At 41.9% G+C, this 23,344-nt stretch overlaps 1 protein-coding gene across 1 annotated transcript in view; it reads right to left on the bottom strand.

Annotated features, from left to right (window-relative positions):
* The window catches only part of S1PR3 (sphingosine-1-phosphate receptor 3), a 30,692-nt gene extending 13,067 nt beyond the window's left edge, over window positions 1-17,625 (bottom strand). Inside the window, exon 1 of the mRNA XM_068271451.1 lies at window positions 17,402-17,625. The gene's annotated coding sequence lies outside the window, so the exon portion shown is untranslated. The remainder of the gene's footprint in view (window positions 1-17,401) is intronic.
* Between the last annotated feature and the right edge of the window lie 5,719 nt (window positions 17,626-23,344).

The raw sequence follows: 23,344 nt of genomic DNA, 5'->3' as shown, positions 1-23,344 counted from the left end.
TTACACAGCATTTGGTATATTAAAAAGGGAACCTGAGATGGGGCCAAAGCAATAAAATATACATACTTGGGGCTTCCTCCAGCCCCCTCTGCCCTGATCACTCCCACTTCCTCTTCTGACTCCCCGTTCGCCTGCAATTTGTTCCGGAAAGTCCTCCGGTCCGAGGTGAACTGTGTATGCCCTGTCCGGCCGCGTTCATGTTGCTAGGAGCGCTCTGCGTCTGTGCAGTACTACTGTGCAGGTGCAGAACACGCCCGGTGACGGGAGTGATACAGGGGAGCACGCCTGGCCGGACTGCGCCTGCACCGAAGGGCCCTGACTGGAGGATTTTCCGGGGTCAGTTGCGGGAGAACGGGCCGTCAGAAGAGGACTCTGTGGGAGCGATCAGGTCAGAGAATGCTGGAGGAAGCCCCAGGTATGTATATTTTATTGCTGTGACCCCATCTCAGGTACACTTTAAGCAGTGCTGAGTACATACAGCCACTAACATATTAGATTGTCCATCAGCAGGGCTGTCAATCTGATGTCCCTACTTCACTCTAGGGACAGTTTTAAGAGCAGAACAATGCTTATCAATATGTTGTTGGTATGTGGGAGCAACCTACGTGAATATGAGCAAAATATGCAAACTCAGAACCATAACTATGAATGTTGTTGGGATTACATCATTCTGGACATGACTGTTTTTGGCTCTTCTCGAGATGCTAGTTGGATGAATCAAGTATTATATATATTCAATGGTATACATCCTATTTACGCCTATTTAAGCAGAGTGCTGATGCTCAACTAAAAGACACATTATAGTGCCAGATTCACTTCATCTTCTGTTTCAATAACTTTTAAATAACTTTTCAGCACTCTGCAATTGAAAAAGTACGAAAAAGTAGGTGAAAAAGAACTGTCACAATTATTCTGAGTATTTTATTGCTTGCTGGTGGCTAGAATGGCATTTTATTGAAAAGATGTGAAAATTCACCTAGTAGAAAACTTAAGGGAATAAGTGAATTGGATCAGGCCAACTGTCTTTTATTTTGTACATCATCACTCTGCTTAAACAGGCATAAAAAGGATATTTACCACTGAACATCTATTTATATATATATATATATATATATACTGTAGTCACTTCCTGTCTGAGTCAGGACTGAGTCAGCCACTTACATACCTGATATTTAACTCTTTCAGGCAGAGAAATAAAAAAAGGAACACAGCATATTTATTTGTGTGCTAGGCACTGTACATACACATGTCCATCTCATCATGTCACATGTCACTTCGGGTATCCTTGAATGTCAGTTAATGGACTATGAGCTCTTATAAAATCAGAAAGCTATAATGTATAGCTTCAGAATGAATGACATAAGTCAGGTTAGGTACCTTCACTCTAGCTGTACAGTATACTGTATTTCCTTTATATGGCAGCTGGCTTGCTGCATGTAACATTTTGCACATGGACAGTAACATATATTTATTTAGTATTTATATAGTGCTGACATCTTCCACAGAACTTGATATAGAAAATGGAGCAACTCCTGGTCATTCCCAGGAAAATGTTATCATTCCGGCAATAATCTCTGGATGTAGTTCTCACACTCATTATGTGATTTGTGAAGAGTAATGTAAAAATAAGCTGTGGTCATTATAAGCATTCGACCCTGCAGGGAATTTGCTTCTTTAAATTCTTCCACAACCAACTAGATATGAACCTAGCTTGACTCTACTCCAAATAAATGACCCCTCCAGAGCTGCTTACACTATGTTGCTTGCTAGTGGGAAATGGTTAACATATGGCCAGACTTAAAAACGTAGTAGCTTGGAAAAAGGAAATATGACCAAAAGCATTTCTTTTAAAAGCTTAGTCACCATATTCCAGATTAAATATGCATCTTCCTTCTTAACCCTTAGACTGCCAGCTAATTTTGATCAAAGCCGCACTCCAGTTATTATGTTACTATGATATTATTATTATTTTTTAGTATTAATATAGCACCAACATCTACATGTACAGAGTATATGCAGGCTTGTCAGTAACTGTCCCTCAGAGAAGCTCACAATTTAATCCCTACAAAAGTAATATGTCTTTCATAGTCTAGGGCGAATTTTTAGGGGGACACCAATTAACTTATTTGTACGTTTTTGGGATATGAGAGGAAACCAGAATGCCTGGAGGAAACCCACGCAGATATGGGAAGTACATACAAACTCCACGCAGATATGTTTGTATTGTCTTTATTTAAGGTCTTGCCCAAATCTGCAAGTACCAAAGTTCATATTAGTCAGCAGAGATGCCACTGAGGTACAAATACATTTGAAATGATTGAGAATTATGCTAATTATTATGATACAGAATTATGCTAATTATTATAAAAATCTATTGTAAAATGGACTGATCAAGTATTGCAGTGAAAGCATTTGATTGGTCAATTTACAAGCTGCATAGATTTGCAGCAATATTTACATAATCCTGCATCAATTTAGAATTATTTGCATATTTCAAGCAAAGTAGAAAGTTGGCACTGAGCCAAAACTTTGCAATAAATGCCCGTCAGGCCTCATTCACATCATGATGCGCAGCTGGCCGTGCAATCGGAACGCAACGCGTACAATTGCATGCCACATGCGCCGCTACTCGCTGCTGCACTTGCGGACACAACGCATGCAGCAATATGATAGCGCATCGCACTGCTGCGCAACGCCTATGATGGGAACGTCACAAGGGCTGTCTATGCCCTTCTGCCGTTCTTGCATGTCGCACATCATACATGCTTGCAAATGCACACGGGAGCGCGTCATGATGTGAACGAGGCCTTTGACATCTGTGGTACCGGAATATAGGGAAAAACAATCGCCTATGGTTGTCCGTTGCAGGCAGAAGTAGTTTTGTACTAAACTGCCTTCAACTGTATGTGGCTTATGGATGTGAAAACACAGAACACCTATAGATGTCTTCAGCAGCCTAAGGGTTAAAACAGAAGGTATTTGCAATTATTCAACTTTATGTGAGCAAGAAAGATTTCCCATCATGCATTACTGCTAAATCTGCAAATCATCCCACAAGCCCCTTCTTAGTAAGCTTGATTAGGCACAATCCTTTTTTCCCTATGTGTCACAGTTTCTACTTGTTAAATACAAATGTTTGAAAATTTTCACCCCTTATTGTTTATTATACACCACTGTGTAATATGCTGCCACTTAATAATTAAAAGATAATAATATTAATAAGCTTGATCTGGAGTAGTGGATAGAACCTTTGCCTTGCAGCGCTGTGAGTGCACAGAGTTTGTATGTTCTCCCCGTGTCTGTGTGGGTTCCTCCGGGCACTTTGGTTTAGTCCCACATCCCAAAAACGTACAGATAAGTTGATTGGCTTTCCCCTAAAATGGCCCTAGACTACAATGGACATATGACTAGAGATGTGGCGAACGGTTCCCGAACCGTTCGCCGGCGAACATCTCTAAATCCATGGGCCTCTTACTACTTCCGGGTCGCAATGACCCGGAGTAGTACGCCTGCGCTGCCCGGCGGAGCGCGTCCTAGATCGCGCTCCCGTTGCCGGGCACTCTCTGCGCATGTGCGTGACGTCACGTCACGCACATGCGCAGAGAGTGCCCGGCAACGGGAGCGCGATCTAGGACGCGCTCCGCCGGGCAGCGCAGGCGTACTACTCCGGGTCATTGCGACCCGGAAGTAGTAAGAGGCCCAGAGAGGTTCGCCAGGCGAACTGTTCGGCCCAACACTACATATGACTATGATGGAGAGTAAAGAGAAACTGTGACCAAGAATTGAACTTCATCCCAATCAGTAGCTGATACCCCCTTTCCCATGAGAAATCTTTTCCTTTTCACAAACGGATCATTAGCAGGCTCTGTATGGCTGATATTGTGGTAAAACCGCTCCCACAGTGGGATGTCATGACCATGGTCCCGACAGTTTCCTGTCTGGGAAGCTCATTGCTGTAAGGATTCCTCCTCTGGCGTGTTCTGTCCATTGCGGTGGAACCGCAAACAGACAGTTCTGGCTTGTCAGCCTGCATGCGGTTGTGTATTTGCAATGAGTCACATTGCCATTTGCAATTGCTCTGCAGTTCTGGGCAGCTCAGAATGCTGTCATCATTCCACCAATGGCTTACTACAGCTGAACTGCAGCCAGATAGCCCTGAATTTCCTGCATGCATGTTGTTGCATAGGACTGCATGCATTGGTACAGATAGTCTTTCACCTAGCAAATAGTAACCAAGCCAGCTCAGGACAGAATTACCATTCAGCTGTGTGAAGATTTGCATGATTGCATTCATTCGCTGATGCCAGCATAAAAGTCTGCCTTCCCTTTTAGACCTCGCCCTCATAGTTGTAGCTCTGTCTAAGCTGTTACTGAGTCCTTTAATACTGTGAATATATTCCTTGTCTTGTTACTTTCTAGTTCAGTTATCTTGTGGAGCTATGATTATATATTTCCCACGGGGACATACAGTGTCTTGCAAAAGTTTTCCACATTTTGTCACATTACTGCCACAAATATGAATCAATTGTATTGGAATGCCACGTAAAAGACCAATATAAAGTGGTGTACACGTGAGAAGTGGAACAAAAATCATACATTATTCCAAACATTTTTTACAAATCAATAACTGCAAAGTGGGGTGTGAGTAATTATTCAGCCCCCTGAGTCAATATTTTGTAGAACCACCTTTTGCTGCAATTACAGCTGCCTGTCTTTTAGGGTATGTCTCTACCAGCTTTGCACATCTAGAGACTGAAATCCTTGCTCATTCTTCTTTGCAAGACAGCTCCAGCTCAGTCAGATTAGATGGACAGCGTTTGTGAACAGCAGTTTTCAGATCTTGACACAGATTCTCAATTGGATTTAGATCTGGACTTTGACTGGGCCATTCTAAAACATGGATATGTTTTGTTTTAAACTATTCCATTGTTGCCCTGGCTTTATGTTTAGGGTCATTGTCCTCCTGGAAGGTGAACCTCTGCCCCAGTCTCAAGTCTTTTGCAGACTCCAAGAGGTTTTCTTCCAAGATTGCCCTGTATTTGTCTCCATCCATCTTCCCATCAACTTTGACCAGCTTCCCTGTCCCTGCTGAAGAGAAGCACCCCCAGAGCATGATGCTGCCACCACGATATTTGACAGTGGGGATGGTGTGTTCTGAGTGATGTGCAGTGTTAGTTTTCTGCCATACATAGCGTTTTGCATTTTGGCCAAAAGTTCCATTTTGGTATCATCCGACCAGAGCACCTTCTTCCACATGTTTGCTGTGTCCCCCACATGTCTTGTGGCAAACTGCAAATGGGACTTCGTATGCTTTTCTGTTAACAATGGCTTTCTTCTTGTCACTCTTCCATAAGAGTCAACTTTGTACAGAGCACGACTAATAGTTGTCCTATGGACAGATTCCCCCACTTGAGCTGTAGATCTGCAGCTTGTCCAGAGTCACCATGGGCCTCTTGACTGCATTTCTGATCAGAGCTCTCCTTGTTCGGCCTGTGAGTTTAGGTGACCGGCCTTGTCTTGGTAGGTTTACAGTTGTGCCATACTCCTTCCATTTCTGAATGATCGCTTGAACAGTGCTCCGTGGGATGTTCAAGGCTTTGGAAATCTCTCTGTAGCCTAAGCCTGCTTTAAATTTCTCAATAACTTTATCCCTGACCTGTCTGGTGTGTTCTTTGGACTTTATGGTGTTGTTGCTCCCAATATTCTCTTAGACAGCCTCTGAGGCCGTCACAGAGCAGCTGTATTTGTACTGACATTAGATTACACACAGGTGCACTCTATTTAGTCATTAGCACTCATCAGGCAATGTCTATGGGCAACTGACTGCACTCAGACCAAAGGGGGCTGAATAATTACGCACACCCCACTTTGCAGTTATTGATTTGTAAAAAATGTTTGGAATCATGTATGTTTTTCGTTCCACTTCTCACATGTACACCACTTTGTGTTGGTCTTTCACGTGGAATTCCAATAAAATTGATTCATGCTTGTGGCAGTAATGTGACAAAATGTGGAAAACTTCAAGGGGGCCGAATACTTTTGCAAGCCACTGTATATACGTACTTCTTCTAGTGCAGAGAATTTGTATTGTTTGTATTGCCTAGTTAGTTCGCTGTATTGCTCCAGTCCAGATCTAGCTAGTCCTTGCTTATGTTATATATTGGTTCATCGCCAATATATACATATTCTAGACAGCGTTTGTTATTTTCCTTGTATTCGTGTTACGGTGATATATCAGTGCTGCTGATATATACGTACTCGAACTGTTGATATCCTGTGTTCAGCTAGTCAGTTTTTAGCACATTTCGGTAGGTTGCGCTTAGCGTGATCACCCGTGCTTAGCTAGCATAGTCCTGCGTGGTAGCCATTGATGCAGTTGCTATTATTTACCTCACTCTTGTCTTTGTGAATGCTTGCTGCCACTGTGGCAGTGACTAGATTAGCAAGCATTCATGCTGTCAGTCTCTGTCCTCCTAGTCCTGTTCTTGCGAGATAGCCATTGCTGCGGTTGCTATTGGCTACCTCACTCCAGTCTGTCTTGTATCTGTCTGAATGTTTGCTATCGCAAGAGCAGTGCAACATCGCACTGCGCTGCCATTGCGTCTTACCAGAAGCCCAGAGCTGCAGTTGCTTTGGGCAGCCTGTGTAGCCTCTTCCATTATCCAGCTCTTAGCCTTGTTGTGCTGGGTGGTCAGAAAGTATGATCCCCCCCCAGCATTACAATTGCATTGTGGGAAATAACAGCTCTTTACAGATGGGTCCAACTGCCAAAAAAGCAAGCAGTATCTCCTTCCACTGACGTCACCTGTCAATAGTAAAAATGTCACCATGTGATAAATGTCAGAATGCAAATCAGGGAGAGGGAAGATTTTCCAATGGGAAAACACTGACTAAATTTATACATAATTATTGTAAATATGAAGAACTTTTTTTATTACATTATTTTCACTGGAGCTCCCCTTTAAATTGTGAGCCCCACTGAGGGACAGTTACTAAAAAAAGACTATATACTTTGTGAAGTGCTGTGCAAATGTCGGTGCTATATTAATACTACATAATAACATATACCATTGTCAAATGAAGCACATTTTCAATATAAACCAGTCTGTTTTGATAGCATTGAACTGTGACATCCTCAAACTTGTCCTATTTGTTTTCTATGGACAGTGATTTGTTAGCGATAGCAAATACCGTAAAACATTGCAGTCTGTCACAGATAATAGCGATTCCTCATATAGTTGGACAGCTCTCTACAACAAAAGCCCAACCTGCAGCCTTCTGGTGACTTGCAATGTGCAGACAGGCACAGCAGCCTTAATAGGCCCTCCAGATAATGTGTTTGTTGACAGAGAACCCTAACATGACCTACAGATTCCTATAGTTTGTAGAGTTTTCTCAAGGAACCTATCCTGTTTCATGCTGAATTCCCCTGGTGAATTCATACTATTTCCTCTGGAGCAAATTCCTGTCTGGCCACCCTTTCAGAGGACTGCATTTCAGTTTACCGGCCTAATCTGTTGCCTAAACCCACACATTCATGTATGAAGTCACTTTATGCTGAAAAAAAGTGTTAACTCAGTCATGGATTTTAGCTGGGACTCTGAAGTAACTGGCTGAGCAAGCTTATACCTCCAATAAATAGGAAATAAACACATTGGATTATTTTAGCTGATTCTCTTATTGTCAGGTCAGAGGTTAATGTGGAAATGCACGCAAAAACTTTTTTCTCTTGTCTTGCATGAAGTGCCAGAAAGTCAGTTCATTTTTGTTGCTGTCTGTGTTCCTATGAATGAGGTTGCCCAGTATATAATGAGTATATGATGTTAATGTTGTAATTCTGCTTCATTCCACTAAAACATTTTCTATTCAACTCTCTGCATTTCCTTTAGCACTAAAAAATAATAAACTATAGGCAATGGTGTAGCCATGGAGACAGAGCAGGATCATTCACCAGGCAACCTAGGTAGGTGCCTGGGGCCTAGTGGGTGTCAAGGGGCCCACTAGTCACCTTGCCTAGGGCCCCATTGCATCTTAATCTTTCTCTGAAAGTAACTAAAGGCCCCAGATACATTCATGATATATTAATATGGAAATCCAAAACCTGCATAGAGGAATCATAGTGCCAGAGAGGTGTAGCTAGGAGAGGGGAACCGTTTGTTAGTAATTACCACTATTCATAGCACACATGAAGATGATCATATACGCATAATACTAATAAAGAGCTAATAGAGGGAGTAAAGGAAGGAGGGCCCCTTGCATTCCTCCCTAATCTGGGGGTCCTAGTGCAGTGGCAGCCTCTGTTTTACTTATTGCTAGGCCACTGGGTATAGGGTGCTCCATTGGTACTCCAGTGTAAAATCTCACAGCTTATAGTAACCAGGTGAATACAAGAAGCTCTTGAGCCCAGCAACAACAAGATGTGAGGACGGTGACACTAATGTTATGAGATGTTAATATAGTCCTCTGCACATCAATATGTTTCTACAGCTTGTCAGATAATTATTATGATGATTATTTTACCTGCGAATGGGGCTTTGTTGTTATCATGTCGATGAGTACACTAAAGAAAGCAAACTTTGTTTATGCTACTTAAATGGTACAAATTAACAGGGACGTTTATTGGGCCATACAAGCAGGGCGACCGTCCTGAGTGCAGACCAGCAAGTAGAAGAAGAGGGGCGCAGGCAGAAGGATATAACCGCTAGGTGCTAGGGAGCCGGTGATGCGCAGTGCAGCCGAATAGAAGAAGAAAGAAGAACACCAGTGCAATCACCTTCCTTGACTCCCCCTGGGCGTCCTACGGCTGCCTGCGTCCAACATCAAGTAATCATGCCACCACCATGTGATGACACCTGATGTCCTGTAGCGTTACTGCAGGCTGTCAGTCCATGGAGGAGTCGGCTTGCCAGGGCTCTCTTTGCCTGTGTGTCCCTGCTTCCTCCTGGATGAGCGGCTGGTCACTAGTAAGTAGGCAGACCTACTTGTGACCTGTGGCTGTGTGACTGTCCCTAAAGAGTAAGGGTTTGCCAGTCCATGGGGGTGGAGCGCAATTTTTACACCCTCGCCCTGGGTGCAATTTAGCCTAGAAACTTTCCTGCAAATTAATAAGCTTACAGACAAACTTTCACATAGAATATTCAGGACAAAGATGCTCCACATGCAATGAATGCACCAGCATGAAATCTGCTTAGGTGTTCCTGCCTCATCACAGTTGCTGTGTTCAAGTAGCATAATGCATGGTATGCTAGCAACACATGTGTTATCTAGGTTGTGCTATGTGCGCAATGCATGCTACATGCTTGGTGTAAGCAGGGGAAAAAATCTCTCTGCACTTTCTGCATATTAGTGAATCAACCCCATAGACACACAGATAAGCTATTATTGCTTTTCCCTGCAAATGTGGCACTTATCTCCAGCCTGCATTGAGCAGCCTTTTGCTCTTTACTTTAGGCCCACCACTAAAATATGTGGCATAAGTGACCAACAGTAAACCTTCTGAAAGCGGGTCAAAGGAAAACAAAACTTTTATGAGAGTCAACATTTGCGGCTAAGAACACGCTCAAATTTCAACAACTTCAGGGCAGCTTGAGTGACTGCTGAAAGCATTATGGTGCCACTACAGGTGCCTGCACTATCTACAGTATATCAAGTCAAATTACATTTAGTAAGAATACAAAAGGCTTAACATAAGGGTACTATATGTTAAAGTCAATGGGAAGCAGAAAAAAACAAACATATAGATAATTACCTAAGGAGAGGGAAGGCTCTGGGTCCTATAATGCCTTCCTGCTCCTCTCACAGATCCTTCATTTCATCGCTGGATCCCCGGTAGCCGTATTCGACCAATCAGTCGAATCCTGCTCTCTGCTGCCACAGGAGGCTTTCGGAAGTCTTTGGGAGCCCGAGTGCTCCCGACGACGGCGCTCCATACTAGCGCACTCTCTCACATGCACAGTACAGAGCGTGAGTGCTCTCGAAGACTTCTGAAGCCTCCTGCTGGGATTCAAATGGAGGAGCCAGCGCTGGAACGAGTGGACCTTGAATGGGATTTTTTTTTTACCGCTTCCCATTAGCTTTAACCTCCCTAGCGTTCAATTTCTGCAGGATTTCTGTGCAAAAAGTGGTTCAATTAATTTTGCAACTTACTAAAATCCATCAAGCAAGGGTCTAATATCCATTTCGAGTATAATCAAAGTTTCAAAACAAAATCATGTAAAAAAAAATTAAATTAAAATTGGAACTTTTTTATCGTGACTACGTCAGGCGCACATGAAGATCCGGCGTGTTAGATTTTTAGCAATGCCAGAGCACAGCACAATAGCATTGTTCTTGCTGCTCCCACCACCAGAAACTTCTCCATTACACACGCTCATCGTTTCTCCACCATGTATAGCAAAAGAAGCGTCATGTGCAAAGGCTGATGACACACAGTGTTGTCAGTGCACTGTCGCCTTTGGCTGACGACCCCTCTGTTGCATTGCGCGGGGGGCGAAGTGACGATAAGCGCATCTGACTTAGCGGCTTCCAGCGGGTGGGGAGTTGCCAAGAACAATGTCGTTGGGTCGTGCTTAGGCAAAGCTAAAGGTCCAACATGCCAGATCTTTAGGGATCATCATTGGGCTGCTGTACACATTCTGGTCTGCTGCACAACTCTTAGCCATGGTGGTCGTTATAGTTCGTCACGGCTGAGTTCCGACCAGTGTGGCAATAAGTGTCATTCTCTGCACAATATACAGTATGGTATTAGTTTGAATTTTCTGTAATGCTGCAATATGTGCCTACTGCCAGTAGGTGGTGCACATACACCATTATAACTGTTTCCAGGCCTGTTTTCAGCATGTACAAACCTAACTCCTCTATACCCATTGTACCAAGTTTTCTTTAACAACGAGTCAGCGTCGTCATTACCCCCAGGGAGGCTACTGGGTGTAAAAGTTGCAAAATGAAATGTGTTTCTTTAATGGCAAAAAATGCTTTAACAGACTATCTGATGAAGATGGGTTAGGGTTATTTTGCTGTTATCACATTGTATTCTTTGGCAAGGACAGGCTGAATACATTCATTTCATCAGGGAAACGTCGGAGCTTGTACTTAGCACAAGTCCCCCCCACACAGGGTTCTAACCGCTGAACATGGCATTTGTTTTTATTGTGGAGAGCTGAATAATTGCATCTTTATTTATAATACTTTTATACTGCTACTTATGTCAAAGAACATAAAGCTCTTATCTGGTTTTGGAATGTCAAAGGTTTAAAAATAATGTTGTTTAGTCATAGGTGTAGTAGATTCCTGAGGTACGTTGCTCAAGTGTCGATGCTGTACACTTCCACTCCACCAACACTGTAACCACACAGGACATAAACATATATGCAGTATGTATATATATAAAAATGTCACTGTTATAGCAAACCACATTGTTGTTGCTGCTATCTAAAACATATTCTAAGTCTAAGTTTATTAAGATATAACATTTATTGAACAGTCTAAAACTAAGAGGATTAAGTATATCCACCATGAGGGGCTCGATCCTTCCCCTACTGCAGTGTAGCAGTTTAATATTTACCTGCTCCTATGCTGCTTAGCGTCTCCTCTGATCTTTCTGACAGCCACACGCTTTATGCTGCATTCTGCATACCTCTGGCTACTGCGGTATGTCACGTCACTGGGAGAAGGAGGTTTGGAAGCACAGAGCATGCAGGTACCAGGAAGAACAGAAGAGAACCAATGCATCGCTGGAGCAAGTAAATATTATTCTGCTCCAGTGCAATACTGTGCTATGTGTGTGTGTGTTTGGGGGGGGGGGGGAGGGGAGAGTTGTGTGTGTTTGTGTGTGTGTGTCTTACTAGTTAAACTGGGAGGGGGGATGTTGGGTAGGAGATTGAGTTGGATCCAAGGAGGGAACCCCATGCGGTTATTGCTGAACCCCGACTCAAACTGACAGTGGCCTCAATTCACTAAGCTTTATCAAACACTTTATCAAACGTTTGATAATTTACCTCATGAGTAAAATCTAATTTTGAATTCACTAAGGTGTTACGTTCAGTAAACCTGTAGCACCTTAGTAAATTCAAAATCAGATTTTACTCATGAGGTAAATTATCAAACATTCGATAAAGTTTGATAAAGCTTAGTGAATTGAGGCCAATGTTTCAAAACAGTCACCCTGTCACCGTTTTGCTCCTCTAGACAGCAAGGCAGTGCCCTGTCTTTCCTTTGCTGCTTACTTTGATGGACCTTGGAACCTCTCAAGGGCCACGTAAAATGGCAATTCCCATTCAGCCCCGGGCCTTGTGTTTGACACCTGTGCTTTAAAGTGTACATGTGAGAAAAAGAATGGATAGATACCTGAGTAGAGGGAAGAATAGTCCAGATGTTTCCCCCATCCTCCTCAACCTCACTGCTCCAGCTCTGGGACCCTCAGAAAATTTTAGAAACTAGAATGTTGAATATGTTCTCATGGATTCTCTCCTGTCCTTGTACGAGCACAACCACACTGTACAGGCACAAGTACGGCCTTGCCTGCACAGTAGTGTGCACAGCTTTTTCCTCCATGTACAAGCGGCTTTGTGCTACTTGAAGGCATGGGCCACACTTGTGCCTGCACAAAGCGACTGTGATTGTACAAAGACTGGAGCACGGTCACTAAGAAGAAGAGGGTCCTGGAGAGCAGGGGTTTGATGGATGAGGATAGAAGAAGCCTCTGGATCATCCAGAGGCTTTCCTCTACTGAGGAATCTAACTTTTTCCCCCACAGGTTTAATGCAACTTCGTGATAAAAGAGGAACATTACTGAATATAACTTAATTAATAAAATTGCTTGTTTTTACAGTAGTCATTTAAAAAATGATTTAGTTAATGTTTGCCCATTGCAAAATCTTTCCTCACTGTTTTTTTAAATAATGGGAACAGTTAAAACAAATTATAATTATTTGCTTGTATGTGGCAACTTTACGGTTCTTAATAAACTCTGCAATGTTCTAGGGTTAGGGACATGAACATCAGGGACAACCTGGTAGATATGATAACTCTTCTCCAATCTCCTTAAAACTGAAAAAAAAAAAACTTTGGCTGGATCTGAACTTTTATAAAAAGCTGCAGCCATTAGTCTGAACTGTGGCCTGAGGTAGAGGCCTGCGTGGGTCTAATTTTTCAAGACTCGAACCCGCAGCCCCGCTACCTGCACCCGACCCACAATCCACTTTCTGGTGAATCTGGTACCCGCACCTGCAGACCAGCTACCCACACCTGACCCGCAACCTGCAATCAAAACTGGTACCCAAACCCAAACCCGCAGGTACCCGACCTGATGCAGGCCTCTAGCCTGATGTAGTTTAGCAAGTTAGCATGAAAGGTCGATGTCTTCTGATATGCTAGTTATAAGTTTTTACATTGTGTACCAAGTAAGCTCAGCAACCTTGCTTGTAGGCAAGTTGGATAAGTGTTAATTTGCTAGAATCCTATCATAGTTTTGTGTGTGTGTGTGCGTGTGCGTGTGTGTGTGTGTGTGTGTGTGTGTGTGTGTGTGTGTGTTTTTAACTCTAGGGCCCATATGCAATTCACTTTTTCTTCTGAGTTTTTTAGTAGGTGATATTTATAAAACGTGTCAATAAAATGCCTTACAAACCACCAGCAAGCAAGAAAATACTCAAAATAATTTTGATAGTACTTTTTCACCTACATTTTTGTACTTTTTCAGTTGCAAAGGGCTGGAAAGTTATTTTAAATAGAAGATGAAAAAGTATCTCCTAGGAGAAAACTCAGGTGAAAAAGTTAATTGCATATGGGCCTAGGAGTAATATTCTTTTTGTCCCTGCGGAAATCCTTACTCTATCTTTACAACCGGCCTTCTTAATGGTTTAATAAAAAAATTATATGGCACCTTACAGTAACCTCCAACATTAACCCTTACCTGACAACTAACCCTAACCTCCCACTGAAGTTAAATCCTTAATCGAAATTTTCCCTAACCGTCCCCCTATCTGACATTATCCACTACCTGTTAGATAAGCCTAACTCCCTCCTTTTGTTGACCTTTTCCGTATTTCTAACTCTAGCCTTCTCCCAACATTAGCTCCTTGCTAGCGCTTACCCTAACTTGCCCCACTAACGTTAACCCCACCTTGAAGCCTCACCTTACCTTTCTAACTCTAACATTAAAAGGTAACTTCCTCCTGCCCTATCCTCTAACATTATTCCTCTTTAGTACACTTGACCCTATTAGACAGACCTAGCCTAATCCAATAACCCTACCTTTTTTCCTCTATACCCCAAGCACAAATCCAAGCTCTGAGGACTGCAATCTATATTACCAGTGCTTTGGCTATACAACTCCCAATCTAGACCCACCTAGCCAAACTTGCACTTGTGGCCAATTAATCCCTTGGGTGCAGACAATGTGTGATAGCTGAGTGCTAGTGCCCAATCCAAATGTGCCTCAGTTTAGGGACAGTTTTTGGGGGAAGCCACTTAAGCTTTCAGTATAGTTCTGTTTAGGTGGGTAAAAACAGGAGTGCACAAATAAAGTCCATGAAAACATATAAACTCTATGGAGACATGTTCCACACCTGGAAGCTTAGCAATGCAAATGTGCCACTTTACTGCTCATATCAATGTAGAAATCCATGTCACATGTCACAGTCCTATGTATTTTTATCTGAGCTCAAACACCCTTCAGTCAGTAACAAGAGAACAGTCTAGCCAAGGTTGACTATCGTAATTAAGACCGTTATCTGACACATCGGTTGCGATCCTATTCTATGGAGTAGATGGAAATCTATTTTCGTATAGTTCTCAATTTTCTGTAATGTATTCCTGTGTTAACCAGGAAATGAGCATATATAAATAATAAATATATCATCTTTAGGTAACAACATCTATACATAGCAACTCTGTATTCTTGGAAAGTACAGTCTTTATTTTAGGGAAAAAATGATAGCTGATACCTGGGCTGGAAGGTGGTAATGGTACTATTTCACTTGCTGGGAGGTTCGTATTAGAAAATACCCATTTATGTATATTTATTCATCAGAATATTCCGGTCATGACCAGACAGGATTATGTATTCATATTAAATGTCTTTGGAAAGTTCCCCTGAGCACTACATATCTATTTCTGTTTCAGCAAGACAAAGCAACACATATTCATTGTTCTATTTGTTGTTTGTGCTTTATATACCATTTGGCAGGCAAGGGCATCAATGGAATAGTTAATGTTTTACTTTATTAGCTTATATCGGTTTTGTGTTATTTCACTATTTTCATGGAAACAATTTATTTAACCTATTTGTCAGGAAAAAAAAATTAATTGGTGCTTCCTCAGAGGGTCATGATCATGTGGGATGCCCACCCACCAATCTCACACAACACAATGACAAGGCGGGTGCTAAAACATCTCTAGATTTAATATTAGACAGGGAGCACACAGAATAGTGGACATTTTGCCGCATATGAGAAAATCTGTTCTGCCGCACTTGCCAATAAAGTCAATACCCTACTCGGAAATCAGAGATTTTGTGCGTTAGCCCACGCTCCATTTGCATTGTCTTTTTCTATGGTAAGAAAGCTGGACATCTCTCTGTTCTTTTCCACATGCGTTTCCAATTCCCATGTATTTCCCTGAAAAAAATTGCATGCGGAAATTGGGAACAAAAATGCGAGTGCATTGCAAGTGTTGGAGAACAAGGGTATCATTCTGCATTGTTCCACATCAAACACACATCACAACTGACAGCCCTTGTTATAAAATCTGACAGCCTACTGCCTTTTTTCCCAAACACCATACATATATTTTTTATTAGTTTTTTTTTTTTTTTTTGTGCTGCGGTGAAAAAATGCAGACATTTATACTCATACAAGTGTGTGTGGTATGTGGAAAAACGCATTAAAAAACTTGCACATAAAAACTCACTGCAACTGGAAACACCCTTTAAGGATAGCAGCCGCATAATAATAATTGGGAAGGTTGGTGTGGGAGTATGGTTAGTATTAGAAATAGCGTTAGGAGGAAAAAATAGGAAGTTGAAGGTTAGGGGTTGGCATAGAGTAAGGCTAGTGCTAATCATCATCAGGGTTAGCTTATGTAAGGTTTTTGCCTTGACAGAATAGTTATACAGCACAACTTCTGCGCCCAAAGTCATTATACTGGCAGTATGCCCTCTGGGAAAGAGCTTATTAAACCGAGTGGTGCCCCTGATCACTAAATTGGGCATTATATTTTGAAACAACAACAGTGGGTAACTAGCATTTGTCAGTCTCATTCTTCTTTGTCATCAAGCTCTATAATATTAGACCAATGGGCAGTTTGTAGAAAATAATATATATTTAATGCATGAAAACAAAATATAAAGTTTTTAAAGTGGGTTTCTAGGAACGTTCATACATAAGTAGAAAACAAGTTGGATAAGAATTTTAGCCAAGATCCTGTCAATAAAAAAACTATACAAGTAGCAAATCATGAAGAATAAAAAGAATATTCATATTTATATAAAACCAAATAATAATAATAATAATACGTATGCATTCCATTTTCTACCAGTCCTGAAAACAAGTGACGCTGGATACCTATAACTTTTAGCTATATTACTACATTATTTACCTGTTTTGCAACTTTATTTCAACAACTGGAAGAAGCATACAGCTGAGCTAAAGAAAGTAGCCCAGCTTACAGCAGAGGATGCGATATATCACACTGTGTCATTATGTGACACTCAACTTGTCAAACCCGTCTGCTTTCTTAGTTTTAATATTGCTTTGCTTTCTGGAATATTTTGCTTCACCATAACAAGAAAATTCAATAAATGACAGTATCAACATGACAAGGTCTTTTGTGTATTTTTTTGGTTTCCATTCAGCATTCTCTATTTCACATAGAGGCAATGCCACGGAATACGTTGACGCTTTATAAATCAATAATAATAATGGAAGGTCTGCATGTGACTCCACATACACAGGAGATACCTGGCATAAGAATGCAGAGCAGCAACATCCCTACAACAGTGTCATTTGTTGAGGCCACTTGGTGTGAATTCAAAGCAGATAACCATAGTCTGGGTTGTGGCGGTGTGAGTACATTCTACAACATACCCATCACACCAGAGTTGTAGTCAGTAATTTACATTGGCATCTACACCGCTATACACTTAGCTATTTCTGAACTTTTTTTCCCCCCTCTGAAACAGAGATGAGAACATAGCTGTACAGATCATCACTTGCTTCTGCAACGAAACATGTATGCAACACTCCAAAGTTGTTTCAGCATCAGCAAGTCTGTAATGAAGACTATTTAACAAGTCATCACTCTATTACATGGTTATTATAGCCTTTCTACATAAAATGGCATTCATAGGAGTCAAATCTTGCTTAGTTCACCCATCACCATTGATTCACATTAAACAGCCACTTACCTAAGCTTCAATCCGCTAGAATGATAAATCTCCAGGAGGCATCATGTAAATGGTCCCATAGGTATAAGGCATCTCCATGAGGCAGATCTGAGTAGCAGGTAGTGCCCCTGTGCAATGGGAATCCAGAATCACTGAAAATAATTGTACTATTGCTTCTATTATTGGATTTCACTGCTTGTCTAACCAGGGATTTCCAGGCATGCAGTGCGATGTATTTCACAGCCACTCTGTAAGCTGTGAATGAAAGCAGCACAGCTCTGCTCTCTGTAACTTGTACTGCAGTCCCGCCTCCTTCATAATGTTCCCAGTGAAGCAGAAATGCACATCAGCCCAGCCACATTGTCTTGGTAATTCCACAGTGCCACAGGGCATTCTTTTTGTAAAAACCTGGTGCTCATGTAAATACCCCTTAAAGCTCCTCTATTTACAAGTGAACTAGTCACCAGAGATTTGCTACCCACAGCTAAACGTTCAATGCAGCATCCCTTTCATTCCTGCCAGCTATCAAGCAGGAGTTGAGATGGTAATAAGTGGTTTATGGCATAAAGATCACTGACAAAAGTTGTAGATTTATCTCAGTAACACTTTCCACCATGCAGTAATGTAGAACCTGTGTTAAATACAGTATGCTGTTATTTCAAATTGCCGAACCCTAGCAACCAGAAAAGGACTAAGATGAAATGGGGCCCTATGCAAGATAGCAGTTTCTTCCCAGGTGATGATCACCTGGCTTTTTTTTTTTTTTTTTTTTAAACTCGTTTTATTGAAAACAACCAGTGAGGATCTTGATACAATACATATTAGCAATGTCACTCGGCATTATAAATCAGAGAATAATAAATCCAAATTCAAGCTACGAATAATAGCACTTCAGAATCATGTTAGTATCATGTCAGTCTCTGGTACACTTTGTCCTCAATTCACTAAGCTTAACTCCTGTCTTTAATAACTCTTCTGAGCTGTTTTACAGTTATCACAATTATATCACCATGGTGATAACTGTAAAACAGCTCAAAAGAGTTATTAAAGACAGGAGTTAAGCTTAGTGAATTGAGGCCAAAGTCTTCAGGAAAATATAACAGGAAATATATCTTCACAAAAGGAACTGACCTAAGGAGGCAAGAGTTATTATAGTAACAAATTATAACGTTTAACCAAAACTTTGAGACCAACTAGCAAACGTTTTAAAATTGAATAAGTGACCGATCTCCCCCAACTCCACATATATCATAGACCCAGATTCAGATATAACTTGATTAACCACTTGGCGACCGCGGACTCATACCGCGCGTCGGCAAAGTGGCAGCTGCAGGACCAGCGACGCAGTTCTGCGTCGCCGGCTGCAGGCTAATTAATCAGGAAACAGCGCGAGCGGCTGTTTCCTGTCATTTCACGGCGGGCGGCTCCGTGAATATCCTGCGGGCCGCCGATTGCGGCTCGCAGGCTAAATGTAAACACAAGCGGAAACAATCCGCTTTGTTTACATTTTTACAACGCTGCTACAGTAGCAGCATTGTAGTAGATCAGCGATCCCGGCCAATCAGCGGCCGGGGATCGCTGTCACATGACAGCAGGGAGCCTGTTAGAGGCTGCACAGGACAGATCCGTTCCTGTGCAGCCTCCGATCTCCGGGGAAGGGAGGGAGGAGAGGGAGAGGGGGAATCCTGCGGTGGAGGGGGCTTTGAGGTGCCCCCCCACCACCACCCACAGCATGCAGGAGCGATCAGACCCCCCCCCCCCAGCACATCATCCCCCTAGTGGGGAAAAAGGGGGGGCGGTCTGGTCGCTCTGCCTGTCATTAGATCTGTGCTGGGGGCTGTAGAGCCCACCCAGCACAGATCTGAAAAAGCAGCGCTGGTCCTTAAGGGGGGGGGGGGTAAAGGCTAGGTCCTCAAGTGGTTAAAGGAATTGCTACTGTATTCCAAGCAAAAATACCGAAACTCACCTGTTCAGTCAGAGATGTAAAACTAAGCCATTAATTCCCAGGTGCAAGTACCATGAATTATTCATCCATCGTCAAATGGCTCTCCAACCACATCGACCATATGTTTAAGAATTTACTCAGAAATCCTCTACTTTTATAAGTGACGCATTCCAATGTCAGATTTGTATTCATGAGACTCTTCCATTGTTTCAGAGATGGGATTTTGGGGCTCAACCTATTTAGTACTATTATCTTGGAGGCAAAGTAGCATGCCTTATGAATCAAAGCCCTTTGATATTTGGTCCAGGCCTCCTCATCCAAGATTCCCAGAAAGGTCACCCGTGTAGAAGGGTCTAACTGGAGATCAACCACTTGAGAGATTATCATAAAAACATCCGTCCAATTTCTCTGTAACTTACTGCATTCCCATATCATATGTCTATAATTAGCCACATAATGAAGACACCTCGGGCAACTATCAACCTTAGGTCTACCCATTTTAATAAGGCACTCCGGGGTCAGGTAAAGCTGGTAAATCAGAAAGGTTTGAATCATTCTATCATTAGCGGCCACTGACACCTGTGAAGGAAGATCCCACACATGCTCCCAATCCTCCCACCTGGCTTATTTTAGTAAGATTTGGTGAGGGTTAGCATCCACAAGGCCCCTAGACTCTCTCCAGGCCCTAGACAGCTGCCTAGAATTGCCTTGTGGATGATCTGGCTCTGCTAGCAACCAAAGGACATTTACTTTACTTCTGCCACTCTAATAGATTACAGTTAAAGGATAACTACTTTTTTTGTTAAAAAAAAAAGTTACAATATATTATTGATACACAATATATTTGTAAAGTCCTGGTATTGTTATTATTATTTATTGGATTTTTATATGCCAACAAATTACGCAGCGCTGTACAATAAATAAGATTACAGAGAATGATAACAGGGGTGACAACACAATACAGATAACAAGCAATAAGATACACAATGTCAGATCATGCACTGGAGTGGTAATCCCAATAATACAAGTTCACAGTATTCTGGGCAGAGTGCACAATCAAGTATGGTACACAAGGAGGGAGGGCCCTGCTAAAGTTTTCTTTTTTCTCAGAGAATGACAGCACTATTCACTACAATTTTCCAGAGGATGGATCATCCAATTCGATCGTAATATCAATCGGAAACAATCATTCGGGCCCACTAATGGAATAAAAGCTGCAATTCAATTTAATCAGATTAAATGGAATCAACCTGTTTTTCAGATGGATTTCATCAATCTCACCAAATTGGATAGCAGTCAGCTTTCCCACTGTTAGTGGGCCTGAACGATAATTTCCAAACAATATTATGATTGAATCGGATTATCGATCATCCAGAGAATTGTATATATTTTGAGAATTAGGATCAGTTTTTCCAATTGATTGTAACTGTTGAAACATCTGACCAATGTGATTTTGATGCATTTTGTTCGATTTTACAATGTGATTTTGAAGCTTTTTCTACTAGGAGGACAAGGAGCAAATGCAGAAAAAGATGCAGCAGCCAGCATGCAGGACTTTTGCATTCAGGCAAAGTTGCATTGCAATCACATCATGCTAGTATAAAAGGCTTCCTGTGCTTTTTTTTATTGTGTTGATTTCCTTGCGTTTTGTGATTTGTATATATGTTACGGCCAGAACCCGAAGTTTGGCCACTTCTAGTTCTGGCCGGCCACTTCGGGTTCTGGCCGGCCAATGTGCGAAGTGGCCGCTGCGCTGCGGCCAATGTGAGGAATGGAATGAATCCTGTAACATTCATGTATATTCTGGCCCCAGCGCAGCGGCCAAACCTATCGCAACTTAGTTATTTTAATGAAATTAAGCCGGCGGCTTTTTCTCTGCCTCTTTCTCTCTCCTCCCCCCCGCCTCTCTCTCCTTCTCTTATTATTGGCAGCACTACGTGTCCCCCTCCAGAGTCGTTCGTCGCACCAGGGAAGCCTGCCGTTCCTGCAGAGCGGGGTGCTGGCAGAAGCGATGTCTGCAGCCTCCCCGCTCTGCTCTGCCTGGTGCGACGAACGACTCTGAAGGGGGGACACGAGTGCTGCCCATAATAAGAGAAGGAGAGAGAGGCGGGGAGAGGAAGGAGAGAGAGAGAGGCAGAGAAAAAGCCGGCGGCTTCATCTGTTTCATTGCCGCCGGCTTAATTTCATTAAAATAACTAAGTTGCGATACGTTTGGCCGCTGCGCTGCGGTCAGAAGATACATGAATGTTACAGGATTCATTCCATTCCTCACATTGGCCGCAGCGCAGCGGCCACTTCGCGCATTGGCCGGCCAGAACCCGAAGTGGCCGGCCAGAACTAGAAGTGGCCAAACTTCGGGTTCTGGCCGTAACATATACATATGGAAAATGCAGAAAAATCGCGTGTAGAGGAAACAGCCCTACTACACAGGTGTGCTCAATGTTTCCCCAATTACCGGTATGGAAAAAAAACTTGATTGGGTCTATAAATCAAGAAATTGACTACACTATTCAATTCTCTGAAAAATTGATCATCATTTTCACCACTCCCAATCGACTTATAGAGAAAACAAAATGGGAAATTCAAACATATTTCTCACTCAAATAAAAAAGTAAAACTTTTGATTCTTCTCTACAGCCAATCATTTTATTGAAAAACTGGAAAATCACATATTTTTGTTGTATTGTGTGCTGCAACCTTTAGAAGGAATATATCAGTTGGTCTGTTTCTTCATATAATGCTAGGTACACATGATACAATTTTCTGTTAGATTTACGTGCCAGATCGATTTTTTTCAACATGTCCGATATTAATGTCGATCGATGTTCCGATCGATTTTCATTTACTTCTATGGAAATCGATCAGAAAATCGATCAAAATTAAGATCGGACATGTTGAAAAAAATCGATCTGGCAGGTAAATCTAACAGAAAATTGTATCGTGTGTACCTAGCATTGGAAAGAAATTGCTCTGCGGAAGAGTCATTTTTACAGGATTCCAAACAGTTCTTGAAATGATTTCTGGCTAGGGCATACTATAAAAAGTGGTGGCATTTGAGAAGGCCAGGCACCCACACAGACCTCAATTACTGCAACCTAAAGAAAAAAAAAACAAGGTCAACATTGTCATATTCATTATGAATTACAATAATCAGTGGCAGGATATTTATGCCATTCTGAATAAACAATGGAATTTTTTACATGCTAACTATTTATTTACTCAGTTGTTACGTAAAGACCTTGCACGACTGCTGGAAGAACTGTGAGTTTATGGGATAGGTGGTGCCACAGTCATGACACACAATCAAGAACAGCTTTGCAAAAGGGATGTAAAAAGAAAGAAAATGAACCTTGTGGCTTATGTTCAATATGCCACTATAAGTTATGACATAATTGTATGTAAAATTAAAAAACAACTAAGAAATAGAACATTGTGGATTGCAATAAGCTGTGGTAGAAAAGGGTAACGCGATGCAGTGATGTGTTACGAGCAACACGGTAGTGTAGTGGTTAGCTCTCTTGCCTTGCAGCAATGGGTTCCCAGTTCAAATCCCAGCCAGGGAACTATCTGCACCGAGTTTGTATGTTCTCCTTGTGTCTGCGTGGGTTTCCTCCAGGCACTTCAGTTTCCCCCCACATCCCAAAAACATACAGATAAGTTAATTGTTCCTAGACTACAATGCATACTGTACATTACACAAAACATATGGACAAATGACATAAGTAGGGATTAGATTGTGAGCCTCTCTGAGGGACAGTTAAGTGACAAGACAATATACTCTGTATAGCGCTGTGGAAGATGTCGGCGCTATATGAATAATAATAATAACAACGTGGTAAGTGTAAACGGGCCCTGAGAGATCTCAATAAGGAATTACTCTTTTTCTCTGCTAAATGTTTCCACTCAACACCTTTCCCTCCTATTTCTTCATTCATGGCATGGTTTTCTCAATTCATTTTTTAATTTTAGAATTTGTTTTCCACATGATTTTTTTACTTGTATTTTAGATTGCTTCCCAC

Source organism: Hyperolius riggenbachi, chromosome 1 (assembly GCF_040937935.1).
Source record: "Hyperolius riggenbachi isolate aHypRig1 chromosome 1, aHypRig1.pri, whole genome shotgun sequence".
Lineage (NCBI taxonomy): Eukaryota > Metazoa > Chordata > Amphibia > Anura > Hyperoliidae > Hyperolius > Hyperolius riggenbachi.
Note: the sequence above shows the minus strand (reverse complement) of the source record. Positions and strands in the feature narration are given on the sequence as shown.